Here is a 21,294-nt window from a genome sequence, read left to right on the forward strand (position 1 = left end):
TGTGTCAGGTATTTATTCTCCTCAACAGTAAAGGTGAGTTGAGATATTGATATTAATTCTTTTGGATAAATACATAGAAGTGAATATCTGGTCCATACGACATTTCTATTTTTTTGTTCTCTAAAGAATCTCCATATCATTTTCCATAGTGACTGTACCAGTTTTACCTTACCACCAACAGTATAAAAGACTTCAATTTTTCTATGTCCTTGAAAATGTTTGTGTGTGTGTGTGTGTGTGTGTGTGTGTGTGTGTGTGTTTTGGTGACAGTCAGCCTGACAGAGGTGAACTGATATTTCATTGTTATTTTGATTTGCATTTCTCTGCTTCATAATGTTGAACATTTTTTCTTATATCTGCTGGTTATTTAAATGTTTTCTTTGGGAAAATGTCTATTGAAGTGCTTAGGCCATTTTAAACTGAGATTTTATGTTTTTTGTTGTTGATATGAGCTGGAGGAGTTCCTTACATGTTTAAAAAATTAGTCCCTTATCAAATATAAGATTTTTCAATTGTATTATTTTCAGGCATCCTGAAGGTTGCCATTTTACTATATCGATTTTTTTTTTTTACTATGCAGAAGCTTTTGAGGTTGACGTAGTGCCATTTGTCTATTTTTGCTTTCACTGCCTGTGTTTTTTGTGACATATCCAAGAAATCATTGCCAGCAACACAGCCTTCTGCTACCCTTCCTTGTAATCCCTTTAAAATCTGCTGCAATAGATATTTGAGAAAGCAAAGAACTTCTGGCCTTTGGAGAATTGCGGCTATGGTACAGTATTTATTTTGGGTCAAGTTTAAGGGCCTCACTTTTACTATATTTAATCTGCCTGCCCATGCACTCTGTATCACATTGCCTCCTCTTATATTTTGATAGCACCATTGCTCTCTGAAAATAGTTTCGTTGTAATTGTGTATTATCAGCATTGGCCACAGATTTAGAGCCACATTTCCCATGAAGCTAAGAAAGTTTAAACTGCACAACCTTTTACTCGCCGCAGCTACTACGAGCATGGGGAGTTCATGGAAATTGGGAAGGCCTGAGGGATGTGTGGCCTTCCTGGGCAGGCAATTAGATTGTTCAGAATCTTTCAAGGAAAGAAACCTGAGTCTCTAAAGCTCAGAAATTTGTTTAAAAGTCTCTTATCCTAAATAAATATCTACTTTAAAAATCTAATTTTGCATTCATAACCGTGCAGTTCTTTTTCTTCGAGAAGGTCCCCAAATTATGCCGATTTTATTTTTCATATATCCTGGATATATCACCAAATAGAATAGAAAGCTGTGTTTAGTACTCACCGCTGTAGCCTAAGAGCCTAAAGCAGTGACTGATGCAAAGGAGATACTTTATAAATCTTTTCCGAATAAATTGAAATGCGGACAGAAAGAAAGGCATTTATTCCATCCAGGCAGGGCTTGTTCCATGAGATGTAGAAAATTCAGTGTGGTTGGAGCATGAGGAATGACAGAAGAGAAAGAGAAAGAGAAGTGCTTGGACACATATTCTGCTCCAGAAAATTCTACTGTGCCAAAGCATTTCAAGCATTGAAACAAGACTGATATTTAATAGATGACTTTGGTCGCTGTGCAGAAAATGGACTGGGGCGTGGCCAACAGCAAAAACAGGCTTCTGGGCATTAAATTCGGTGCCTTGGCCCAAAGTACTGAGAAAAGTACTAGAGAAAGTACTAGAGAAAAGAAAAGGATGACTCTTGAGAGGGGATAGAAAGCAATAGTACTTTTGGATGGACTAGATACGGAAAGGATGCAAGAGGACATTATATGATTACTGTATATGGAAGACTCGAGATACGGCATGACTTCTTATGTGACTGAGAGATCAGAAGCCACTAGAAGAGGACTTCTGCACATTCTTAGCACAATGTTTATCAAGCCACTTGTCACCTAAATCTTATGTCTCATTCTCCTGTGGCAAGAATGGGCTATTTTTCCTATGTTTTACCTAACTTTTTTCTTGGTGCTGGGCCGGAACCCCACTCTTACTCGCCTCTTCAAGAATTTTGATCCAGTACATATTCATGAATCACATTGCTTATTCCCCAAAAGACTCCCCTACACAAGGCTCAGATAAGGCTCAAGCATCACAGGGAATACAACTGATCAGCATTATACACACGGTTCCAACTCCATTTAAAGTTCAGTTATTGTTTTGTTTTGTTTTTTGGTACCGGGGATCGAACCCAGGGCCTTATGCTTGCGAGGCAGGCAGTGGAACCACTGAGCTAAATCCCCGGCCCTAAAGTCTAGTTAGTTATTAAAGTCTAGTTGTTCCTTCAGGATGGAAGCAGGCCTCTTTGGCTGCAAAATTTATTGTAAATTTGAGGCACACCTTTCTGAGAGATATTCTCTGGGGAGATGCTTTGGTCAGCACAGCTTAGATCCAAGGGGACAGGGAAGGTTCTTGGAAGCCTGTGAGCCATGGCTTTGGTGTTGACTGCCAAGGCTTTGGCAAGTAACTTGAAGGCTGGTAGAGAGCAGACTTGACCCACCTGACCCTACAGTGTATCTGTACGAAATCTTGAGTTTATATAAATTTTGGAACCAAGTAGCTGAGGCCAATCATACATATGTGGTCTGATAAGATGTGGCATTACCTTTTGTGGAAAGAGAGTTATACTTCTTATTCTTATCACAGAAAAATGTAAGTCACTTACATAGCAAATTAGGTAAGTGACTGAAAATATTTCAAGCCAACTTCTGCATCGTGGCTATCTTTTCTTCAGCAGATCTACTTTATTACACAAAGCCTGACTTCATGTCCCTTTCCCCTCCCCTCCACTGCCATCCATCACCTCAGCATGCGCACATGTGTGCGCACGCACACACACACACACACACACACACACACACACACACACACACACACACACACACACACACACACACACACAGCTAAAAAGCTGGGTGTACTCACTTTTTTCCTTTCTTGTTTATCTGTTTGCTCCTTTACACACTCTGTTTGGACTGAATTTTCCTCACAACTCTTTCAAAATTCTTCTTATCAAGATCGTCAGTAACCCATGCTGCCAAATCCACTGACCACTTCCCAGTGCTCACTTCACTTGGCCTCTCATCAGTATTTGACACTGGCGACACTTCCTCTTTCTTGAAACAACTTTCTGCCCTTGGTTTCTGGGCTATTCCTTTCTTACAGCCTTCCTTCCTCACTTATTGCTTTTTTACAGTCTTTTTTTAAATTCATCCTCATTTTTTCTAGGCTCTCAACCTTAGCACTCTCTGGCTTCTGTCCTCTAAATTCTTTCTGCCTCCATTGCACATGATTTCACTGAGGTCCAAGGTTTGAATATCATCTACAGTGATGCCTGCCAGCAGCACAGCAGAGGGTTAAAGGAGTGAGCTCTGCAGCCAGACTTCCTGGCTTTGAATCTCATCTCTACCATTTATTAGCTTCTTACACATGGGTAAATTACTTAATTTCTCTGTCTCACAATTTCCTCCTCTGTAAAATGAGAATAATTACAGTACCTGTCTGCCAGTTCTGTGAGAATTTATGTTGGTCAGATTTAACTTGGAGTATATAAGCCACTTCAATATTTATAACAAAGGGGAATTAATACATTTAATAGTCTTAGAAGAGCTGTGAAGCCAACAACAGATCATGAGGATCCCTGGACATTAGTAACAACAAGTCACTTCTATTACCTGGAGGAAAACACAAGACTTACTGTAAAGCAGTGGTGTGGTACTGGCATGAGAATATACATATAGATCATTTCAGCAGAATAGAGTCTAACAATAGTCCTTCATGTCTATGGTCAATTGAATTTTGACAAAGATGCCAAGGCAACTAAATGGAAAAAGTAAATTCTTCTCAACAAATGTTGTTGAGAAGTTGGATATCTACTTGCAAAAAAATAAATTTCACACAATACACAAAACTAGCTTTCAATAAATTATAGAGTCACATTTAAAGGCTAAACCTATACAATTTTAAGGAAAAAACATAGAAAATAATTTTTTCACCCTCGTGATGAGAAAAGTTGTTTTTTTGGGGAAATAAAAACCACAAAATTAAAGGTTTTGTTCCTTATTACATACTGCTCTTCGAAAAAAAAAGCAAGCCTAGATTGAGAAAAATAATATTTGCTATGCATATATCTGATACAGGAGTAATTTCCACAGTACAGAAAGAGCTTCTACAATGTAATAATAAACAAGCAAACAATACACAATAAAAGAAATCAATTACTGATACAACATGGATGAAATTATGAAAATATTGCTTTCATGAAAGAAGTCAGTCCAAAAGATTACATACTGCATGATCACACTGATGTGAAACATCAGAGGAGATAAATCTGAGTTTCCAGAGTAGAAGGCAGATGAGCTGTTGTCTAGAGCCTTTGGCAGTTGGGAAGTTGACTAGCACAAGATACAAGGGAAATTTGGTGGGAGATAAAAAAAATTCTAGACCCTGATTGCAATGATGGTTACATAAGTATGTGTATTAAAATTCATAGAAATTAATAGTTTAAATTGGTACATTTATCGTTTGTGCATTATTCTTCAGTGAAGTTCATTTTTAGAATTAAGCACTTAGAATATTCAGAAATGAATTATTGATTTTTCCTGAAAACCTACTGCTTTGTCAATCCTGCCAATTTCAACATAATGGCAAATGTATTTCAACAGTTTCTCAGATGATAAATACTGAAGTCTTACTGGGCCTTCCCTTTCCTTCACGTCTCAGCTCTAGTCTAACTAACAAATTCCACCAGTACTGCCTTCAACGTATGTCCTAGGCACGATCGTTTGTTATCTCCACCACAACCAAACTGGCCCAAGCTACCACCCCTTTTGCCTGGATTACCATCATAGCCTCCTGCATGTTCTATTTTCTTACATTATTTTCTCTTTCTCTTCTGTGTTTCTTAAGGAACTGAGGCATTTATGCTACTGTTGGGTTCAGAATCCCTCCCTGATCACTTTCTCATTCAGAACAAGAGACAAAGTTTTTACAGTGGCTTGCTGAGCAGGGCTGTGATCATCTGCCCCTACTTCTCCTCTCTCTGTTCTTCTCTCATTGTCTGCAGTGCTCCCTACAGCCAGCACCCCAGATCCCTGCTGCTGCTCCAACATGCCCAAGGCATGCCCCACCACAGTCTTTGTACTTGCTCCTTGAAGATGTGTATGGCCTTGCCACTACTTGCCAGCTCTCTTCAAATGCCATCTTCTCAGAGAAGTCTTCCCTGATCACATAAATTAGCCCCTCACTCATTCCTGTTGTTTATCTTTGCTTCACTTTACTCTCAGTCCTTGTAGTACCCGGACATATATTTATTTATGTAATGTTTAATTTACATATTATTTAATTGAGTTCTGGTTTCTCACATGAAATATATGAGGGTTAAAAATTTGTAGTATTTCATATTATGTCTCTAGCTCCTGAAATACTGTACTCAGTAAATAGCTATTATTTCATTGACACATAATGTATAATTTATAATATTTTATATTGTAGTATTTGTATATGAATCAAATAGATTTGCATTTAGGTTATAGACTATATAAATAATAATATAATTATACATAGAAATATACAATCCAAATAAGTATCCATGGACAGATGAATAAAGAAAAGTATGTACCTATAGACATACTAATCTTTTAAAAAAGAACATTCTGTCATTTCCAACACAGAGATGAACCTAGAAGATACTACTTTCAGTGAAATAAAGCATTTACAAAAGGATTTAATTAGGGAAGCTGAGGCAGGAGGATCACTGTGAATTCGAGATCAGCCTGGACTACACAGTGAGTTCCAGGTCAGTCTCAACTACATAATGAGACCCTGCCTCAAAAAGCAAAAAACAACAACAAAAAATGAACAAACATACAAAAGGATTTATACTGTGTGGCCTTTTGTACATTCATATGTGGAATGTACAAAAAATTGAACTCATAAAAATAGAGAGTGAAATAGCAATTGGTGGTATTGGGGAAATTTTGGTCAAGGAATACAAAATTTCAATTAAAGAAGGAAAATAAGCTCATAAAATCTGTTTTCGCATAATAGTGACTACAGTTAATATATTTTATACTTAAAATTGCTAAGGAAATAAATTTTGAATGGGTTCTCATTATAAAAGTGATAATGATGTGATGTTACAGATATGAAAAGTAGCTAGATTTAGGCAATCTACAATGTCCATGTATATAAATAATCATGTACTTTGTAAATATATATATGTAATTTTTTCAATTAAAATTACATAGAGATAAATACTTATTGAATGACTTTACTTCATAGGTATTAAATGTAACACACATATACACACAAACATATATTTTCACCTTTTTTGTATAGAAGTTTATCCATTATAATTCCATAAAATAATCATTTCTGTCTCAGTTGTTTGAGTATCTTCACCAGAGTCAGCACATTCATGGAATAAATGGTGTCACATTTCCTTCCTGAGTCTATGGTAAACATAAATAATCCATCGTGGCTTCTTTCCCGCTGAGCCCACTTTGACATTCTGCTCAGCACACAATTCCAGGCAGCTACCACTAATTGACTAGATCTAGCAGGAAATATGAAGCCTGTTTGTTATCCTCGATATAAATTTAAACTTTCTTTGGTTATTGTTTTAGGCTTAGCCCCAAAACTGACCAACAGAGGTGGACCCAAGGAGTAAAATAGAAATTTGGTTCTTTAAAGTTCTTCCAGCTTTGTTAGGAAGGAGCAGAAAAGGCAGAGAGTATGTCAAAGTAATGACTGCTGCATATTTTATTAAAACCTTAGGGGGTTGGTTTAAAAATGAACCTCCAGTTCACCTTCATCTGTGCTTTAGAAAATCTCAACTTAATTGAGTTATATTCCTCCTTAGCCTCCTGAAGTCTAATCAATCACAGATCTCAAAGGTATGTACAAAAAACACTACAAATTGTTTGCTTTCTTGTTAAAAATGAGAGTATTTTGTGAATTAACCTCTGAACCTCTTCTGAGGTAAGACATGCAAAAACAAGGAAACATTGCTTCCAATCTCTTGCCCAAATTGATAGCTATAGTCTGTATTTTTAATGGGGTTTTGGACAGAAAGCGAGATATTTATTACTGCCAGAGGAACCCTGTGTGAACAGGAAAAACACATTTGGAAAGAAAAATAAATCTCAGGAAATACCCAGTGCACATTGGTGGTTTCTTTGATGATCAGCTCTTCATGATCTCTGGTTATGATGCTAGAAAGCGAATGGGCTTCTATTTTAATTCCTCTCCAAAAAAAAGCAGTTCTTCAAAACTTGAATGTCACTGTTGAATTGAGGAGGAAGTCAGTATGCTTAGAAAGGACTCTGAACAAAGTTCTTTTCTCTGTGTACAGTAAAAAAAAATCTGCAGCCTGATTCTTTAAGGCAATTGGTCCAGTTTGCTACCTACATTGAGATAATACTCTCATTTTGAATCTGTGGGTATCTTAGTTTTAAGGAATGTCTCCCAGGGTATAATTAAATTCCATGTCACCGCAAGTTCATTCTGGCCCAAGGGAGGACAGTTACATGGGATTTCATTAACATTTTAATTAGTCTTTTGGTGGTTGCTGACCTCTGATGGATTAATTTTTTAATAGAACAACAGTATATCTGTTCATTGTCTTCAGTACAAACTGAATGCTCTTTTTGACATGTGCTCAATTCCTTGGTGGTTGCACTTTCTCATTCATTTAATCTATTATTTCATCCTTGAAGGATCTATAGAATGTTTTAGCATCACAAAAGGAAACTTTTTAACACATAAAGGTTGCTTCTAACATTGAAGTGCCTCTTATTTAATACTTAAATTTTAAAATATGTTTGAATAGCTTATATTCTAAGAATTTTAATCTTGATATTATTTAAATGTCTATAGACATTTAAATTTTGCCTATTAAAATTGCATTATTATTAAGATTTTGTTACATAGTATCAATTATAGATCTGAAAGGATAGGAAATATTTTCTGAAAGCTATAACCTAGAAACAAGGGGAAAAGATAGATTTTTCTTTAAAGATGGCTTATATTGTCTTTTCTAACAGCAATATATTATGTGCTTTCACTCTGTTTTCTTCTTATCACATTTATAATAGTATATTAACAGACAATAAAGAGGCAATGTTATCTAAAATCATTTTACATTAGCATGGCATTTGATCTTGAATTCTCCAGACAGTCAGAATTCATCTAATATAATTACTCCCTCCGTTTTCAAAATATAAGACTTTGAGATTATTTTCCTGCTCTGATGATTAGTTTTTCTCATCTCTAAAATGTGAATAGCCTTCTTCTGAGGATATAATCATATTTTTAAAAATGAAATACAAGCGGGACAATATCTGGTACACCATATGGTCCACTTGCTAATGATAGGCACCCTCATTTGCTTCCTTCTTTTTCTTCATTCCTGCCTTTCAAGTTGGCCCGTGCTCTCCTCTCTATTCCTAGATGTTTACATGGCTGCCTTCTTTTCGACACTGAGGTCTCACCTCATCATGGAGATAAACACTTAATCTGAAGTAATTCCCAGGCTTTCACAATATACCACGGCAATCCATTTTATAGTCCTCTTGGCCCTTATTACTGGACATAATAACCTGATCTGTCTGCTTACTAGTTTCTTATCCATCCTACCTTTATGGCATTGCAGATACTGGAGGTTAGGAACTATGCCTTTCACTGCATCCCCAGAGTCTAAAACAGGACTTGACATAAAACAGATATTACATGAATGAATAAATGGTTGTTGAGGTAGATCTTACCTCGTTTTGGATTCTCTATTGGCATTCCAAGAGGAAGGCAGAGTCATTTCTCCAAGTTCGCATTTATATCCATATGAATGTATTGTTTAAAATTAGTAAACAGATAGTGTGTAACAAAAGCAAGAGAGTATATTTCTCCATACTTAATTATGTTGTTGAAAGTTTTTCAAATGTCTCAGGTAAAAGATTTATTGCATTAATTCCACAAATGCTTTGAGCACCTACTAGGTGCTAAAAGTTGGGGTAGGTAGTAGCTGAGGCTAAGATGCATAAGAAGAGAGTTCATATAGTTTTAAAAGCATCTAATCAAATCAACAGAGTAAGCCATTTATGTGTTTATTCTGTTGCCTCTACACCAGCTATACTGCAAATGCTATTAAAATACTAACATGTTATATAAACACAGTAGTAAGGGATTCTGTGGAAGGGAGCTTACGGTAAAGAAACTCGATAGCAGTAATATTTTCAGTTGGTTTTAAGACTAAATAGACAGAAAGGAGAAAGGGAATTTGGAGAAAGGAATGAGCGTTAAGTCCTGGTACTTTCTGTGAGCTGGGATGGGGAGGTGGTTGGCAGGAGTTGGCCAAGGGCTTTCAAGGCCGAACAAGCATAGAAAGGAGTGACAAGACTGGAGATGTAAATGAAGCCATAAAGAACAGTGAGTACCTTGTCCCGGGTTGAAAATCTAAGCTATAAGCAATGAGAAGTGTAAATTGACAAGGACTGTACTTTAGAAAGTTTCTCCTTACGGTGTACAGAAGAGGAAGTTCTGAGTAGCAGAGACAAGAAACAGAGTGATTAGTAGAGACCTGGGTAATAAATCAAGAAGCCTGGAAGCAGAGCAGTATCATAATAAGAGGCAAGGAAAGAAGCAGGAAGCACAGGCTGGAGGGAAATCTGTAGGGTCGTATTGGTACAACCAAAGGAAATTCTCAAAAGCGGCAAGAACACTGACAAATACTAAAATTCAAAGAGACAATCAAAACCAATTTGGGGGATGTTGAAATTCACTATATAAGATATCAATGCTGATAGATCTATTGAGTAGCTTAGTTTTTGAATCAACGCTTGCTTAAGTTATGAGTACTATTAGAGTGATCAGATGAACGGAACACGGTAGCGAATCTGTTGTAAAATCTTTTGTTTGGAGTTATACATATGGGATGAGTTACGAAACATTGTCAATGTGCCCATAGAAATTTGTGTTTCTACAACTTTATTTACCAAGAAACACACCCAGATACTATGATAACAAGATTAGGTTGTGATCTAAGAAACTTATTTTTCTTACAGGGTAGTAATGATCTTCACCTTGAGGGCCAGTGATGATAATAAAAATTGGATATTCAAATAAGAATCATTTATGGATTGCATCCTATAGTAAAGTTCCAGGATGTGCTCTTTCCAAGAAATAACACATTTAATCCTCATTTCATGAAATAAGTCCTACTATAAACCATTGTATAGGAAAGAATTCAAAAATACAGGGAAGAAGGTAAGACTTCTCTTAAGTCATACAATAGACTAGTAGTGGATGTGGGTTTGAATCCACTTTCAATCATGTGAATTAGTTGCCTGATGAGCTACAAGGGCCTCAGTGCCTAGACACAGAGCTGGGATTGTGTTCTTTTCAAGAAACAACCTCTCGGCCTAGTCAAACAAACCCTGTGCATTCAAATCTCCAAAGAGTATGTGACTTGGAGACCCGGTCTATTAGCTGCCGCTTAACTGTCCGTCCATGACTATGGTGGCCAGACGGGGCAGAGTTTGAACTTTGCTCTTGCACACATGCTTCTTTTGGAATTGCTTTTACCTGTGGTTTAAAAAACCCGATATGTAGTATGTTAGTCGCTACAAAAATGTGATATAGTTGATTTCTACTTCATCTCTCCCATTGCTTATAAATTTCCCTTACCTTTTCTGGATTCACTTACTCTTCTCTCCGCCACCAAGTTTGAGAAAAACAAACCACAAAGCCTGCAGTTTACCTGTGGCCATCATACAGAAAATCAGCTGGGCAGATATTGTATTTGTCCTCTTCATGGTTAGGGAGATGGCAGCAGTGGACAGGCTGTACACCAAGTCATGTTTTCCCTCTCAGAGCCAGGTTAGAGATGCAAGTGCTTCTGAAGATCTCCTTCATTTTTCAGGAAGTACATCTCTTATTATCTGCCTCCGAGGCCCACCTAACAAACCTGCTTTTCTTATGAGACAGCCTTCAAATGTTTGGATGGCACTCTTAGGCTCAGTGAGCCTGTTTTCTTCAATTTGAAAGAAATCCCACTTTGTAACTGCTTCTCATGTGGCATAGATTTCAGTTGTTAAACTAAGTTGTTAATTCAAACTATACTTCTACTATATCTGCTGCTACTTCTTGCAACAGTAATTTTACCATATGTAAGACTTTTGCATTGGTATCAAGGGTACACATTGTGCGTCTTTGGAGTAAATGTGTCCTTCTGACAAATGTCCCTTTTTCCATGTCATGCTCAAATTCCTAAACTATTGAATCAATATTACTGTCAAAATAATATCAACATAAAAATATCAACAAAGAAGCCATTGAACTGTATTAGTTGTGATATTATAGGAAAAAACAAAATAATATTAACATGTAAGACTAAAGCTGAATGACTTAGTACCCCCTTTTTTTTTTTTTTGTACCGGGGGTTGAACTCTGGTCCTTGCACTTGCAAGGCAGGCCACCGAATGGCTCAAACTATCAGCCTTGTTACGCTTTTATAAAATATAAATTATTACACATATCAAGTTAAGTAGTAAGGGGCATTGGGACAGATTCAGAACAGGATGAAGTAATGTTCACAGCATAGATTAATGCAGTGTAGATCAAATTCCAAGTCTTCAAGTAAATTTAAGCGGTAATATTTTTTAAAAACAAAGCTGAACTACTCACAGTCAGGAGCCCTTCAGTATAAACTCTCCCAAATTCATATAGAACACTCCTTTGGGCTGGTTTTCAGAAGAACAAGTCAGAAATCCAGGACAGAGTATCCATAACTGTGGCAGGCAACAGTTCTGGTTGAACAAGAAATCCCGTTCCTCAGGCTCCAGTGATGACAAGCAACAACCACCATTCATACCCTGTGAGGGAGACAAACCATTGTTCTCAGCACTGCAACTCACAATGCTCTTATATTCCTCTCACATTCCACGCAACCTCAAGTCTTGTTTTTTGAGTTGTTTCCAAGAGTGCCTTTGTGTTCTTATCTCGGTGTCCTCTAAAGTTGTAAATTCACTGACCAGCACATTCACTCCCACAAATAAAAGGCTGAAATGTCTTTGGAAGAGAGTTTTGCTTTGTTAGTACTCCCAGTCCCTGCAGTCCTTTAGACCAACTTAGTGCCAAGTTCAGTTACACATTTCCCTGAATACCAGCACTTTCTGTTCTCTGCCTTAGCTCCACTGTTTTTCCATCCTGGCTGCTGAGGGATGACAGAGAATAGTCCACTTGCAGAATACTGCATTTTCTATACGCAGTCTTTATCAAATTTGTTTCAAAAATTTCTCTGCATAATGGGATAGAGGTATAATTCTTCATTATCAAGTTTAATCTTCATCTTTTTTTTTCAGAACAAGAATCTTACCCAGAAACTCATAAATACTGAAAATATAACATTCAGCCAGGTGTGGGTGCTGCATTACTGAAATTCCAGCTACTTGGAAGGCAGAGGCCGGAATGTCAGAAGTTAGATACCAGCCTACATTACTTAGCAAGGCCCTCTCTGAAAAATAAAAAGTAAAAAATATCTAGAACTATATAGCTCAGTGGTAGAGTGATTTCTTATGCCCTGTTTTCTATCTAGGATATATATATATATATATGTATGTATATATATGGGCAGATATGGATATGGGGAACTAAAGTCTGCATCTGTTTTCTCCCTTGATTAGCAGTGCTCCAGGGAAGAGACCTTGTACTCTGGACAGAATGTTTGTGTCCCTTCAAAATTTCTATGTTGATATATAAATGATCAATGTTGATGCACCACCCCAAGGTGATATTAAGAAATGGGGCTTTTGAAAGAAAGATTATGATGGGCAGATATGGATATGGGGAACTAAAGTCTGCATCTGTTTTCTCCCTTGATTAGCAGTGCTCCAGGGAAGAGACCTTGTACTCTGGACAGAATGTTTGTGTCCCTTCAAAATTTCTATGTTGATATATAAATGATCAATGTTGATGCACCACCCCAAGGTGATATTAAGAAATGGGGCTTTTGAAAGAAAGATTATGATGATTGAGCCTCACCAGTGGAATTAGTGTTTGCTATTGGTCTGATTGTTTCTGACCTTAAATTTATATGTTGAAATCCTAGTCTCTAAGGTGATAGTATTAGAGATGAGGCTGTTGGGCAGGGTTTAGGGCATGGAGGCTCTGACTGTGTGACAGGAATCAGCCAGTGCACTTATGGATGAGACCAGAGACCTACCCTCTTCCTTCCATTTGAGGACACAGAAATGGCAACATCTATGAACCAGGAAATGGGTCTTCACCAGAGTAAATCTGCAAGGGCCTTGATCTTAAACTTCCCAACTCTCAGAAGTATGAGAAGACAGAAAATGTCTGTTGTTTGTAAGCGTCTGTAAGGTTTGGATCTAAGGTGTTTTCCAAAAGGCTGTTGTGTTCAGAGGTGGGACTTTTAGAAGTGATGGCATCACAGGGCACTGATCTCATCAATGGCTTAATCCTCACAGCAGAATGTGCTATAAGGAGTCGGGGATGGTTGGAGGGGCTTTGACCCCTTCTCCTGGGAGCTTGACCTTGGGCACTGGTCCTTCCTCTAGGGCTGTTTTGTTCTCTTTGTGTTTCCCAGCTGCCATAAGGTGAGATGTTTTCCTCTGCCATGCCCTTCTGACATGATGTTTCCATCTTGCCGTGGCCTAAAACAATAGCATGAGCTTACTAGGGACTGAAAACAAATTAAGTATTTTCTCCTCCGAGGAAAAGCCTTCACTCCTAAATTTACAATTACATTGTTAACCTGTTGCTGTTTCCCAGGAACTGGGTGAAGCACAGTAATTGTAGACTGTAAAGGAGATGATGATAAACAAGATAGCCATTTCTTTATTAGTTTCCACCCACTCCGAGACTTTTTGCTAGTTTATCAGACTACACACAAATGTATGATTTGCATTATATATTCAGCAATTCCACAGTTCTTTTATCCTGTTGGTCTCAAGGATAGACATTTATATTTGTCTATTGCTTTTCAAATTAAGGCATCTTTTGAATATTCAAAACTGGTTTTAAAAATGTGCCCATATCTCTTAGGCTTAGTGACATTATAGAGGGTTATCTGCTTTAACAGTTTGGATGCTATCTTTCTAGGAAAAAGAAAGGCTATTGACTAACACATGGTTTTGAGGTGGAGGTTCACTGATTGCCAAAGTCATCAGGTTTTTAATTTTGACACTCAAAAAAAAAGGGAAGTGTGGGTGAAGGAAACCATTTCAACGAGCATGGTTATCAAAGTTAGGTTTACAGCTCATTAATTACTTGTGTACATATTCACAGTTGGGGCTTTGAATTTATCATTCATAATTCTTTGCCTCTTTGAGTCTCTGTCATACACTGTCACACCGACATGGAAGGAACACTTGCTCTCCTTCCACAGGGATCAGAGCAGGAAGGAGGGTGTAAGTGAAAGCAGGGTGATGCTGTGCTCTGTGCCCAGTAGCCACAACTCTGAGGGCAGTCATGTCTGGGATCTCCTGACTTCATGAGCTGTCTCTAGCTGTGGTTTTTTTATAAGTATTTTCTTATATGTAGGACTTATATGTAGAGGGTCTTCCCAATTGGGTTCAGGCACCAGTAGGTAGACTTGCTCAAGTTTTCACTTCTTTATAGTGATGAATTTGAATGGGTCCCTGCCGAGGTACGTCAGGCTATTTGAGACAGGCTGTCCAAGTATCTAAAAAGCCAAGGAAGCCACTGTAAATACAGTGAGCTGATTAACAGATCCCATGAGGTCTGAAACTGTTTTCATGGTTCTATCTCCATAACTGTATCTCACCCTGATGGGGACATGGTAGATCCACATGGCTGGGAGGGAGGGCCACGTCAGGGTAGTGAGGTCTTTCACTGTGCCTCAGTCACCAAGAAGAGCATGTCCTGCGAAACACAGTCCTCACACCCATTGCTATTGATTTTTAAAGAATTGTTGCTGTGTGGTACACAGCAAATAGTTTGATTCTTAGACCCTAATCTCTATTTCTATTGGCCATTAGTTTCTCGCGAATAAAAAAAAAACTAATTCATTATTTTAATAAGCATTTATTAGTGTATTGGGAACAGTTGAATATGCTGTATCAGAGGTGACGCCAGGAATACTGTGTGATGCTAGTTTTTGACAGATTAGCTATTGTATTTTTTTGATCAGGTATAGTAATGAAGGACAATGACATTATGAAAATATTACAGCAGAATATTTTCTGGAAAAAATGAATACATCTGCTAGGAAGTTTTATAAACTCCAAAAAGCACTGATTTATGTAATTAAAATTATGCTGCCTATTTAAAGTCTCCTCAGAGAAGCTATATGTTGATTGAAGATATGTTTTAAACGAATGCTAATGTTTTATTAGATAAAGACTAAATTCACACATAAAAATGTTTATAGTAAGTATATTTGCTGATTGCACTTCTTCAAAATTCATATGTTGAAGATTTAACCCTGAATACCTCAGAATGTGACTGTATTTAGAGCCAGGACTTTAAAGAGGCAGTTAAGGTAAAATGAGTTCGTGAGGGTGATCCCTAACCCAGTACGATTAGAGTCTCCTTCCAAGGAGGTAGAAACACCAGGGATATTTACTGATAGAGGAAAGACCATGTGAGAACATGTAGAGAAGGCAGCTATCTAGAAGATAAGAGGAGTCATCTCAAGAGAAATCAAACCTGTGAGCATCTTAGCCTTGGACTTCCAACTCCAGACTGGGAGAAAATAAATTTCTGATGTTGAAATCTGTGGCATTTTGTTACGACTGCCCTATCAAACCAATGCAATATATTAAAGTAAAACAACCAGAATACTTTTTAAAAAATTGAGTAACAAAGAGAATAAAGAAAAAAGTTTATTCTGCTCCCTGAAAAGCATATATATCATAAAACCCAGTGTCCAAGAATATGGACAACAGAGTGTAATTAAGACAATATCTTGCTATTGAATTTAAAAAATTTACACGGAGCAGTAAGGATCAGTAAGTGTAATCCTTCAGTTTCACAAAGGGGACTCGGAGAAGTCCAGTACCCTCGCTCAGTGTCACTCAGCTAGCAAAGGGGATAAAGAGGGAGGACATAGTATCTTCTAGCTTAGTTTCAACAAACTACTACTGCAATGAACAACTTCTCTTGTCTAAATTGAGCTGAAGATTTATTCCAATTAAATGACAATGCACTCCCATTTACTGTGGAGTTGTATTTAGTTTATGTCCATTGTGTGGAATCATTTTTTCTGAAGTAACAACAAACAAAGCAGTGAACAATATCAAAGCATTCTATTCGGCGTGGGTGGTTTTCTTAAGGTCTTTGTCTATTTGTACAGCCAGGGAATCTAGTGCACAGGCTAGATGATAGGAATATTTTTCACCTGCAGGAATTTGCTTAACTATTTTCATCATGGGACTTTTAAACTTGTTGCATCAGCAAATGCACCTACACTACCTTACTGATACCTTCTACCTTCCTTCCTTACAAAAATATGAGTATGAACCTCTGTTGAAACAATTACTTAATATATGTGGGTGGAGATGAAGGATTTGCCAATCAAATCAGAGTTCAGCTAAATGTAGCCTTTGCCAGAAGTAACTTGAGAGCAAATAGAAACTAATAACTAGAGTCCACTGTGGAACATAATATGTGGGAATACTGTCTACTGTTCTTAGACTGGGACTATTGTATATCAACCCAGACTGATCCAGGGATTTCTAAACTCTGAAAGAAATCACACAGCAGTGAACAAAAGAAGTATCATTCTGTTTTATAACATACATTTTTAAATGTAAAAACTGTAAACTAATCAGGTCTCAATGACTTTAATCTAGAAATGAGAGTTTAGTGTTTTGTGAGGGATCCAACCACATTTACCTACAAATAAAAGTAACTGACATTGTCTTTCTGATCAAGGATAATATGTACCTTTCTATTTTTGTGGACAAGTGTACATGAAAAATCCAGTATGAACAGCATTTTTGTGCGGTGGTGTATTCCTATTTTTTAAATTATGATTATTCTTTGCTACCATTTTCTTCAGAATCTCAGTATCTTGCCTGAAATCCATTCTCTTGTCCAATATTTTTAATTTCATTCAAATAAAAATGTTGTCAATTTTATATGCGTATATGTGCATTTGTATATCTATGCATTAGCATATCTTGGTATTTTGCTGTTAATATAGATGTTTGTGTTTAATTCATTCTTATAGGTCATTTTGGGCATTCCACTGATATGAAATATATAAAACATTGGCAGGGAAATAATACTGTGATAATATTTTCTGTTTAAAATTTTTTGTATGTAGAAATAAAAACAAATCATGGCTCAGATTCATTTTTTCCTACTATCTTTTAACAGCATAGATCATTTCTTTGACCCCATGAGATATGTAGGGACTTCTCACCAGCAAGTGAGCAGTCAACTCCGCTGTGGACACCAGTGTGGTGTCTTCCAATCCAGTTCAGCTCCGATACTAACTACCTGAAGGCAGAGTCAGATCCCATAGTTTTAAGGTTATTCCCCAAGATTGCCCCACCACTTGCTTTAAATGTCAGTCACAAACTCGGGGTCATTCTACCCCTGCTTCTGACAGACCAACTATAAATCAGCCCTCTCCGCTCTTTGACTAATTTGTTTGAGTGGCTCATAGAACTCAGGGAAGCACCTACCTCCGATGGCTTATTTTAAAGAAAGCATGATACACAGAAGTGATGCAGAGGGCAGAGATAGGGGAAAGAGGAGTTTCCAGCCCTTCTTTAGGGACATCCACCCACCCAATAGGCCTCCGCACGTTCAGCCATTTGGAAGCTCACAGCTCTGTCCTTTTGAGTCTTTATGGAGACTTCTCTGCAAAACCTAGCAAGACCTGGCTACTTAGATTCTCCTTGGCATCTTTGTGCAGCATTTCTTTCTCCAGGTCATGGTACAGGGCGCTTTGGAATGAGGAGGGTCTTATGATTTACAATCATACAAGAATAGATCAGATAATTGTTTTACGGCAAGTTCAAAGACAGAAAAGCAAGAGGAAATTAGAGTCTCTATGACCTACCTCACTTGGGGAAAAGAAATTCTAATTTATTGGGCCTGTCTTGGGAAGGGAGTTATAAGCTAGGAACTGTTGTAGGAATTAAAGTACATATATCACAGTACCATAAAAATAAATGTTTTTGGTTTGGACAAAGTATCATAGGCCATATGCTATACTTTTTTCCTTGACTTGGATAATCTACATGTATTTGTGTACTCTCATTAAACTACATAACTATACAGCCTGTAATTATAGTAAACTAACAAATATAGTGTGATCTTTTATTCAAATATGTATGCAATGCTTTCAACCTCACTATACTGTTCTGAAGGCTTGTATTGTTTCTTCGGGAAATATTCATTGAGCTCTCACTATAAGCAGAGGTTCTGGGTACCTAATAGAGAATAAAACATCTTTCTCTCTCTCACTAATTTATATTTCAGTTAGTTTATTTAGTATATTTCTTTCTGTCACTGATTTATATTTTTATTCTCTCACTAATTTATGTTGTAGTCACTAAGAAAACAAGAAAATCTAAATAAAACAATTAAAAAGTTTTAGTGGGCTCTGTGAAGCAAAGACAAAAGGTACAGGGATTGGATTTTGTGCTGATGGAAGGTCTTAGGCTGTAGAGTAGCAAGACACAATTTAGGTTTTAAGAAATCTTCTCACTTTCCCTAAAGTTGGGTGAACACGTAGAAACCGGACATAGAATAGGGAAGCAAATTCGGCACATAATGAAGGTGATCTGGACACATAGCTGCCGAGGGTCTGAAAGAAGTATACGGATTCTTCAGGATGCAGAATCTTCCCAGCTTGGTGACTGGATGTGGTGGGTGGAGAAGAGACAGGAAGACATCAGGATAATTCCTGGGGTTCTGGGTTGTATGTGGGTGGGTGAACCACTGATTGAGGTGAGAGAGAGGAAGGAGCATGTTTCAATTGCACTAGGGATGGTAGGGGATGACTAGGAAGGTGGGTATATGAATGTCAAGTTGCAGGACATGTCATGGCAGGAAGCACAGGGTAAGAATCGTAAATATGTTCCTGGGAGTTGATGGACCTGACAAGGAGAAAGAACAAACAGAGAGACCAAAGAGTTAGGGAAAGCCCTGCATGGCAGTATGTTGTTTCAGGAAGACAGGTGGTGGATGGCAACCAGTTATGCAAAAAGATGAGAGAGACAAAGACAGAGAGGGATCCTTGACCCTAAGAAGTATTATAAAGTGAGGAATTGCTTTTCTGGATCCCAACTCCCTGGGTTTGAATCATGGCTTTGACCTTAACAAGACAGTGAATAGACTTCCATGTGCCTCTGAATTCTCCATTTAAAATGTGCATAAATATAGTTTTCACTCCAGTGGCGTTTTGCAAAGATTTCATGATTTTATACACACAAAGTTAGAAGTATGCCTGCCACATTTCATTCAAGAAAAACTCCCTGAACATCTAGTACGTGGCAGGTACAACATGAGGTGCTAGGGTATGCACCTGAAAAAAATCTGACCATATGGGCAGAGAAGGAGGCAGACAGTAAGCAATGAAAAAATGGTGAGCAGTGTGGAGAAAAGCATAGCAAGGCAGGATGAGGAACGCTCAGCAGCGTGGATCACTTTGCACACTGCAGTCTGAGCAGTGAGGGGTGAAGCCTCTGCACACCTGGAGAGAGCTGCCTTGCAGATGGAGGAGGAAAGAGATTCTTACCTGGTCAAAGAACTGCACTGGGAGATGAGATCTGACTCCCCGGCTCTTGACATCTTTGACCTGCTTGCATAATAGGATACAAATGAAAGACATTCTGAGATCCTGGGGGCCAATTGGTTTGTAAAAACTTGCATCTTTCTTTCAGGCAACTTGGAAAGTTCTCTTGGGAAGAGTCAGCTGCCACAAAGGAAATCTATGACAACAGTGTCAGGACTATGAAGGAAGCTCAAGGTAGCCCTAAGGAGAAACCACATGGGAGGCAGAGAAGAGGAAACATGAAAAAGATAAGCTGGGGCAGGAGGGAAGAAGAGATATGCCCCCAGCTGTCTGCTCCTGGCTTCCTAATCTAGGAGCCAGATGTATAAGCAAAAATGCTGTTCAGAGGACTCCGGCGCAGCTCACTTTGTGAACCATGTTAGCTGAGGTCACGATCCCCAGAACGGGCTGAGAAAATGATAAACATTTGTTTTAAATCACTTAACAAAACAAAACAAAGGACAGGAAGGCCTTTGTATCAGAGTGGCCTAGGTCAGGGGGTAAAGAAACAGGATCAATGTATTACCTTCTGCTAACGTATGGCTAACCTTTGTACTGGCAATAGGGACATCTGTGGTGACTGACGGGGTTCCGTGAGGTGGTGAGACTGGAAGCAGAATGAGAGAGTCAAAGACAGAGACTGAGAAGGCACGAAAGAGGAGGAAAGTCCAGCTATAAAAGAGGTCAGGAAAATGTGGTGAGTGCTACTACCCTCTTAACACGTTCTAATTTCTCATCAGCAAGTGAGAAGAGAGGATAGGGATGAAGAAAATTTGAGGTTAATAATAAGGAAGTTCTTTTGTTCTTTAAATGGAAGGCTGCTGGGACACGTTCCTAGGCTGGTGGAAATGGGAAGGCTTTAAGGTGAAGAGAGGGGAGGGGTGGATATAGAGGAGCAACAACTTCACTGCACTGTGTAGGCTATGTACAGGTGGGGTGCTGGAAGGTAGGGGGGAGGGAGTTTACCTTGGGGGGCTTCTCTCGTAAATGTATAAGGTGTTCTCAGCGGCTGACAGTGAAAGGAGCCTGGAGTAACTTCGAAGATGAGTGAGGCTCTGAAACTGTTGGAATTCTAGCAATGAGAACTCTCGATTAACTGATAAATGCGTCTACCAATAGCTTCATCATCATCATCATCATGGAGATCTTTAATAACAATCGTGGAGCTTTCAGAGATTTTGCAGGACTGTTAGAATCAGAAAAATCACAAGGTGCTTCAAGGAGCTTTTGTCCTTATTGCCATATATACATGTAGGAAATTCTTATTAATCCTTAATTGGCATATCTTATTTCTATTCAATTCCACGCGGTAATGAGCTTCGCTATCATTTTGCTGTCATTTTCAAAGAAGCTACAAGACAAACATGTCAGAGTAGGACAGGCAAAGAATATGGTGAGATTGTTTCTCCCTGCTGAGAAGAGAAAGGACATTGAATTCATAAATTATCAATAATTATACTTTTGTACCATGTCACTAGATTCCACTAGATGTGTATCATTGTTACTACCTCACAGG

At 38.1% G+C, this 21,294-nt stretch overlaps 1 protein-coding gene across 1 annotated transcript in view; it reads right to left on the reverse strand.

Moving 5' to 3' along the window:
• The window catches only part of Mme (membrane metalloendopeptidase), a 142,019-nt gene extending 130,104 nt beyond the window's left edge, over positions 1 to 11,915 (reverse strand). Inside the window, exon 1 of the mRNA XM_033759764.1 lies at positions 11,690 to 11,915. The gene's annotated coding sequence lies outside the window, so the exon portion shown is untranslated. The remainder of the gene's footprint in view (positions 1 to 11,689) is intronic.
• Between the last annotated feature and the right edge of the window lie 9,379 nt (positions 11,916 to 21,294).

Source organism: Fukomys damarensis, unplaced genomic scaffold (assembly GCF_012274545.1).
Source record: "Fukomys damarensis isolate Sample0158 unplaced genomic scaffold, DMR_v1.0_HiC HiC_scaffold_37, whole genome shotgun sequence".
In the NCBI taxonomy this organism is placed as follows: Eukaryota; Metazoa; Chordata; class Mammalia; order Rodentia; family Bathyergidae; genus Fukomys; species Fukomys damarensis.